The following is an 8653-nucleotide window of genomic DNA, read 5'->3' as shown; positions in this document are numbered from 1 at the left end:
GGTATTGAGTTGTATGAGCTGTTTGTATATTTTGGATATTAACCCCTTATTAGTCATATCATTTGCAAATATTTTCTCCCATTCAGTAGGCTTTTTCATTTTGTTGATGGTTTCCTTTGCTGTGCAAAAGATTTACGTTTAATTAGGTCCCATTTCTTTTTGCTTTTATTTTCTTTGCTTAAGGAGACAGACCCCCAAAAATATTGCTATGATTGATGTCAAGAATGATCTGCCTGTGTTTTTATCTAGGAATTTTATGGTTTCTGTTCTTATATTTAGATCTTTACTCCACTTTGAGGGTTGCTTTTTTTTCTTTTTTCTTTTGTATATGGTGTAGAGAATGTTCTCATTTCATTCTTTTACATGTAGCTGTCTAGTTTTCCCAGCACCACTTATTGTCTTTTCTCCATTGTATATTCTTGACTCATTTGTTGTAGATTAACTGACCTTATTGTGTGAGTTTATTTCTGGGCTTTCTATCCTGTTCCATTGAACTATATTTCTGTTTTTGTGCCAGTACCATACTGTTTTGATTACTGTAGCTTTGTAATATAGTGTGAAGTCAGGGAGTCAGATTCTTGCAGCTCTGTTCTTTGTTCTCAAGATTATTTTAGCTGCTGGTGTCTTTTGTGTTTCCCTACAAATTTTTAAATTATTTGTTCTAGTTCTGTGAAGAATACCATTTGTGTTTTGATAGGCATTGCACTGAATTTGTAGATTGATTGGTTAGTATGGTCATTTTAACAGCATTAATTCTTCCAATCCATGAACATGAACACTGTATCTTTCCATATGTTTGTGTTGTCTTCAGTTTCTTTCATCAGTATCTTACAGTTTTCTGAGTACAGGTCTTTTACATCCTTAGGTAGATTTCTTCTAGGTATTTTATTCTTTTTGATGCAATGGTAAATGGGATTGTTTCCTTAATTTCTCTTTATGATAGATCATTGTTGGTATACAGAAATGCAACAGATTTCTGTATATTAATTTTGTATCCTGCAACTTTACTTAATTCATTGATGAGCTATAGTGGTTTTCTGGTGGTGTTTTTTGGGTTTTCTATGTATAGTATTGTGTCATCTGCAAACAGTGACAGTTTTACTTCTTCCTTTCCAATTTGGATTCCTTTTATTTCTTTTTCTCTTCTGATTGCTGTGGCTAAAACTTCCAATACCACATTGAATAAAAGTGGCAAGAGTGGGCATCCTTGTCTTGTTCCTGATCTTAGAGGAAATGCTTTCAGCTTTTCACAGTGAGTATGATGTTAGCTGTGGGTTTGTCATAAATGACGTTTATTATGTTGAGGTATGTTCCCTCTATGCTTTTTGGAGAGTTTTTATTGTAAATGAATGTTGCATTTTGTCAAATGCTTATTCTGCATCTCTTGTAATGATCATACAGTTTTTATTCTTTGATTTATTAATGTGGTGTATCACATTGATTGAATTGAAAATATTGAAAAATCCTTGCATCACTGGGATAAATCCCACTTGATCACAGTGTATGATTCTTTTAATGTATTGTTGGATTTGGTTTGCTAATATTTTGTTGAGAATTTTCTGAATCTATCTTCATCAGTGATATTGACTTATAATTTTCTTCTTTGTGATATCTTTGTCTGGTTTGGTATCGGGGTGATGGTAGCCTCATAGAATGAGTTTGGGACTGTTCCTCTGCAATTTTTTGGAATAGTTTCAGAAGGGTAGGTGTTAACTCTTCTCTAAATATTTGGCAGAATTCACCTGTGAAACCAACTGGTCCTGGAATTTTGTTTGTTGGGAGTTTTAAAATTACAGATTCAATTTTATTACTGACAATTGGTCTGTTCATATTTTCTATTTCTTCCTGGTTCAGTCTTGGGAGTGTACATTTCCTGACCTTGGAGAAATGGCCTTCTGAGGAGATGTCCTCTTTGTCCCAGAAGCACGCTTCCTTCTTGTCACCCAAGCTCTAGGGGTTCCCCCCTATGTGGGCTGCGTGGGTCCTTCTGTTGTGGCAGGCTGATTATGTGGGTGGTCTGTTTGGCTTTGTTGGCCCCTGGTCCAGTTGGTTGTCAGGCCCTGCCATGTGCAGAGGCTGTTAGCTGCTGGTTGGTGTGGACAGGTCACAAGGCAGCTGACTGCAGAACCGCAGAGGGCCCCAGGGCTAGTGCTGGCTCACTGGTGGGTGAAGCCAGGTCCTGGGGTTAGTGCCAGTCTACTGGCAGGTAGAGCCAGATCCTGGAGTCTGGTTGCAGGGCCCAGGGATCCCAGAGCTAGTGTCGGATTCCTTGGGGTGGGGTCGGGGGTGTTTTTCCTGACACAGTTCAGTGTGGGGTCTGGAGTGTCCTGAAGCTTGTGTTGGCCTGCTAGTGGGTAGGGCTGGGGCCCAGCTAGTCCTAGGGCAGGGTCTGGCCTGCTTTTGGAGGGCTGGATTCCCCATCTGTGGGATTGTGGTTTTCTTGCATCTAGTATCTGCCCTCTGGTGGGTGAGGCTGGTCCAAAGGCTAGAACAGGTTCTCTGCAGGGCAGGACCAGGGTCCAGGGGTTTCTGGGACTGGTACCTGCCCACTGGTTGGTGGAGCTGGGTCCTGGGCCCTCTGGTAGGAAGGGCCATGCCTAGAGGGAGCTGTGGGCTCAGAAGATCTTAAGGCAGCCTGTCTGCTGATGGGTAGAGCTATGCTCCCTCCCCCAATTAGTTGCTTGGCCTGAGGGATCCCAGCACTGGTGTCTACAGGCTGTTGGGTGGGCCAGATCTTGGCATTAATGAGGTAGAGGGAGGATTCAATAATGGCACCTGCCAGCACCAGCATCCATGCGGTAGAAGGAGCCCCTGAGAATGGCTGCCTCCCGTGTCTATGTCCCCAGGATGAGCTGCAGCTGCCCCCTTCCTCTCTAGGAGACTCTCCAAGACCAGCAGGTAGGTTTGGCCCAGGCTTCTATCAAATTACTTCTTTGGCCCTAGGTCCTGGTGCACAAAAGATTTTGTCTGAGCCCTTTAAGCCTTTTTTTAAAAAAATAAATTTATTTATTTATCTATCTATTTATTTTTGGCTGCGTTGGGTCTTCATTGCTGCACATGGGCTTTCTCTAGTTGCAGAGAGCAGGGGCCACTCTTTGTTGCGGTGTGCAGGCTCTCACCACAGTGGCTTCTCTTGTTATGGATCACGGGCTCTAGGCATGCAGGCCTCAGTAGTTGCAGCATGTGGGCTCAGTAGTTGTAGCACACAGGCTTAGCTGCTCTGCGGCATGTGGGATCTTCCCAGACCAGGGCTCGAACCCATGTCCCCTGCATTGGAAGGCAGATTCCTAACCACTGCACCACCAGGGAAGTCCCTTTTTAAAAAATTTTTTTATAGGAAACATTAATTCATTGGTAAAGGATTTTATTTCACCATAAAAATGCAAACTGGAATAAACACCATCTCTCCTAAGGCAGGCACTACAGCTATTTTTAAGTATTTCTGAGCTTCACTTGGAGAAGCCAACGATTATAAAATTTAACAAGTTTGCAGCCTTAAATAGAGAGTGAAGTCCTGTGGGACTCCCAAAATTAATCCCTGCTGGCTTTCAAAGCTAAATGCTCTGGGGGCTCATCTTCCTGATGCTGGACCCCTGGGCTAGCAAGCCCGAAGTGTGGCTCAGAACTCTCATTCCTGTGGGAGAAACTCTGCAATATAATTGTTCTCCAGTTTGTGAGTCACTCACCCGGGGGTATGGGACTTGACTACATCGTGAGTCCACCCCTTCTACCTGTCTTGTTGTGGTTCATTCTTCATGTCTTTAGTTGTAGAAGATCTTTTCCGGTAGGTCCTGGTCTTTTTCATCGATGGTTATTCTGCAGACGGTTGTGATTTTGGTGTGCTCGTGAGAGGAGGTGAAAGAACTCAGGGTCTTTCTACTCTGCCATCTTATAATATTTTTAAAATATTATATTTTGTTTTTGAGTTGCTTGAATTCTTTATACATTTTGAATATTAACCCCTTAATCAGGTATATGATTTGCTAACATTTCCTCCCATTCCCTAAGTTATCTTTTGATTTCATTGATTGTTTCTTTTGCTGTACAGAAGCTTTTTAGTTTGATGCAGTCCCACTTATTTATTTTTGTGTCATAACCAAAAAATTGTTGCCAAGACCAAAGTCAAGGAGATTTTCCCCTATGTTTTCTCCTGGGAGGTTTATAGTTTTAGGTCTTATATTTAATCCTTTAATCCATTTCATGTTAATTTTTAGGAGTGGTATAAGACAGGGGACCAATTTCATTGTTCTGCATATGGTTATCCAGTTTTCCCAAAACCATTTATTGAAAAGACTATTCTTTCCCTATTGAGTATTCTTGGCTCCTTTGTCAAATATTAGTGGACCATGTACAAAGATTTATTTCTGAGCTCTAGATCTGTTCCATTGGTCTGTGTCTACTCTTATGCCAATACTACACTATTTGATTACTATAGCTTTGTCATATAGCTTGAAATCAGGAAGTGTGATATCTCCAGCTTTGTTCTTCTTTCTAGGGATTGCTTTGGTTACTTGTGGTCTTTTGTGGTTCCATACAAATTTTAGGTTTTTTCTGTTCCTATGAAAAATGCCATTGGAATTTTGATAGAGATTGCATTGAATCTATAGATAGCTTTGGGTAGTATGGACATTTTAACAAATGTTAATTCTTCCAGTCCATAGACATGGGATATCTTTCCATTTATTCATGTCTTCTTCAATTGCTTTCATCAAAGTCTTACAGTTTTCTTTGTGCAGATCTTTCACTTCCCTTAGTAAATTTATTCCTAATTATTTTATTGTTTTAATGCATTGTGAATGAGATTGTTTACTTTTTTCTCAGCTATGTCCTTTTTAGTATGTAGAAATGCAACTGATTTCTGTATGTTGATTTTATACCTTGCAACTTTGTTGGATTTGTAGATCAGTTCTTTGGTTGAGTCTTTAGAATTTTCTTGTATAAGGTCATATCTACAAATAAAGACAACTTTACTTCTTCCTTTCTGATTTGGATGCCTTTTATTACTTCATATTTCCTGATTGTTCTAGCTAGGACTTCCAGTACTTAAGAGTGGTGAGAGTGGACACCTTTGTCTTGTTCCTGATCACAGAGGAAAACTTTCAACTTTTCACTGTTGAGTATATTAACTGTAGTCTTGTCATATATGGCTTTACTATGATGAGGTATGGTCCTTCTGTATACCCAATTTGTTGGCTATTACCGAAAAGATAAAGAGAACAAGTATCACCCAGTATGTGTGTGGAGACATTGGAACTGTGGTACACTGTGGGAGAGAATATAAACTGGTACAGCCATTACGGAAAACAATATGGCAGTTCCTCAAAATTAAAAATAGAACACCATATGATCCAGCAATCCTACCTCTGGGCATATATCAGAAGTAAATGAAATCAGTCTCTCAAAGACATATCTGCACAGCCATGTTCTTTGCAGCATTGTTCACAATAGCCAAGATATGGAAACAACCTGTGTCCATAAAGGATGAATGGATAAAGAAAATGTGATATAATTACTCAGCCATGAAAAACATGGAAAACCTGTTATTTGTGACAACATGGATGAACCTAGAGGACATTTGCTCAGTGAGATAAGACACAGAAAGATAAATACTGTATAATCTCACTTATATGTGAAACCTAAAATATATAGAAGCAGAAAGTAGACTGGTGGTTACCAGGGTTGGAGGGTGTGGGAAATGGGGAAATGTTGGTCAAGAGGTACAAAGTTGCAGTTATGCTGGAGAAGTAAATCTAGAAATCTAATATACAACATGATGACCAAAGTTAGTAATTCTATAATAAAGACTGGAAATTTGCTTAGAGACTAGATTTCAGGTGCTCTCACCACCCAAAAGAGATTGGTACCTGTGTGAGGAGATGGATATGTTAGTTAGCTTGACTGTAATAATAGTCAAGTGTATATGTATATCAAATCATCATGTTGTACATCTTAAATATATACAATTTTTATTTTAAAAAATATAAAGCAGGAAATTCTGGAAGCAAGAGAAAGGCTGAGATCCAAAATTTGAGAATAAACTCATCTAAATCCCTGGCTGACCACTAAACTAGGTATGTATGCGAAAGACCCCAGGAAGCCTGGCAAAAACAAACAAACAGAAGGATAGGGGTTGAAGATGGTTATTTTAAGACTTTAGTCTGCCATCTTCTCAGTCTGTGGGCTTTCCGAATAAAGTCATATTCCTTGCCTCAAAAAACAAAACAAAACAAAAAAAAGGCAAACAAAAAAGAAGAAAGATGGCGGTCTACTCTTAAAAAGGGCAGAACTGCTCTTGGTGGGATGTGTGAGTGTTCTGCACTTTTGACTCAATTTACTCCCCAGCCTTCACACAGGCTCAGGCGGCAGAAAGTAGGAGCTTTCTGGCTTGAGGTTTCAAAGGTCAAAACCTGGGGCTGTCAAAGAAACTGGAAATTAAAGGAGAAGGGAACTCTGAAAGCTATGGATCTGCAGACAGCTTAAAGCCCTCATATACATGATGTCATGTATATGAAATACTGTGAAAGGCAAGACTATATTGACAGAAAGAGATCATTGGTTGCCTTGGGACTAAAGGTGGAGGAAGGACTGACTGCAAACAAGAACAAGGGAATTTCTGTGGAGTGATGGAAACATGCTATTTATTGGATGTAGTGGTGATCACATGACAGAATAATTAGCCAACATACATCCATCTGTACATAAAAAATACTCCAGAGAAACTCTTGCAAAGAACTATCAGGAACATGTACAAGGCTGTCAGCAGTATCATCTGTGATAGTGGGAGCTGTAAGCAACTTACTTATTAATCACTAAAGAAAATGGAGAAAAATTTTAATAGATGTATAATATGAAATACTGTGTAGCAGTTTGAATGAAATATTTTATAAATATATATTTATAAATATTATAAATAATGCATTTTATATTAATATGTATATACCCACGTGAATTAAATATTACAAACATCAGTATTGATTGAAAATAGTAAAAAAGAATGCATCAAATATGTAGGACATTATCATGATAAAAACACATACCAAACAACACATATCCAAGGGCATGTATCAAGCACATTAAAATGGGAGTATTTGATTTGGTAGATCAGAACTTTAAAATAACTGTCATAAACATGTTACAGCATGTGAAGAACAAAATAGACAAAAAGGATTTAAAATCAATAATTTCAACAGAAGAAGGGAAACTAAAAGAAGAACCAAATGGAAATTCTAAGACTTAAAAAAATCAATGGATGAGGTTACAGAAGATTGGACACAGCAGAAGGAATCAGTGAGCTTAAGATAGGGCATCAGAAATTATCCAAACTGAATTAAAATAGGAAAAATAATTTAAAAAACAAAACAGAACTTCAAAGAATTATGAGACAGTATCTAATAATCAGGAAAATGTGTAACTGGAGTTCCCTAAGGGAAAAAAGAGAATGGGTCAAAAGAAAGATATGAAGACATACTTAATGGCTGAGAATTTTCCAAAATTGTTGAAAGACATTAAGTAATAGATCCAAGAAGTTACTTGAATACAAGTTAGGGTAAATTCAAAGAGAAACACCCTTAAGCATATCATGATCAAGCTTCCAAAAACCAAAGACATGGAAAAATATCTTAGGAGTGCCTGGGTGTGTGAGGAGACACATTACAATCCAGTATACCAAAAAGAATAATAACTGAATTCTCATCAAAAATAATGAAACCCAGAAGATAATAGATTAAATACTGCTGAAAGGGAAAAAATGGCAATTTAGAATTCTGTGTGCAATAATTGTATCTCATTGAAAAGAAAATAAAAAAACTTTTCAAGCAGAAAAAAAAAATGAAAGAAATTGTCACCATCAGAAGCACACTGCAATACTAGAGAAGGTTATCCAAGCTGAGGGAAGTGATCCCATATGAAAGCACAGATTATAAGAAGAAATGAAGAGCAACAGAAAGGGTAAACATGTGGGTAAATATAAAAAGCCATATAAAAAACTTGAAAACACTATTGACTGCTTCAGGTGAAAAAAACAGCAATGTATACATGGAATTTATAAAATATGTAGAATTAAATGTAGTAGCACCAAGGGCAGGAGGAGGTAACAGGAACCATGCTGTTGTAAAGTTCTTTTGTTGTTTGTTAAGTAGGAAAATACTAATTCAAGGTAGACTGTGATGAATTAAGGATACACATTGTAACCTCTGGAACAGCTACCAAAATGTGTTAATGATATAAAAAAGGACAGCTAAAAACCATAGAAAAGAAAAAGTAGTTTATTGCTCAATTAACCTAAAAGAAAAACAGAGGGGAAAAAAAACCCCAAAAGAACAAAGAAATGTGGGACAAATAGAGAACACGTAACAAAATGATAGACTTTTTAAAACCAACAGTATCAGAAATTATATTAAATGTAAATCCTTTTAACACTCCAATTTAAAAAACACTGGCCATAAAAAGAAACGAAATTGAGTTATTTGTAGTGAGGTGGATGGACCTAGAGACTGTCATACAGAGTGAAGTCAGACAGAAAGAGAAAAACAAATACCATACGCTAACACATATATATGGAATCTAAAAAAAAAAAAGGTCCTGAAGAACCTAGGGGCAGGACAGGAATAAAGACACAGACGTAGAGAATGGACTTGAGGACACGGGGAGGGGG

Source organism: Phocoena sinus, chromosome 21, assembly GCF_008692025.1.
Source record: "Phocoena sinus isolate mPhoSin1 chromosome 21, mPhoSin1.pri, whole genome shotgun sequence".
Lineage (NCBI taxonomy): Eukaryota > Metazoa > Chordata > Mammalia > Artiodactyla > Phocoenidae > Phocoena > Phocoena sinus.
This window is presented reverse-complemented; position numbering follows the sequence as displayed.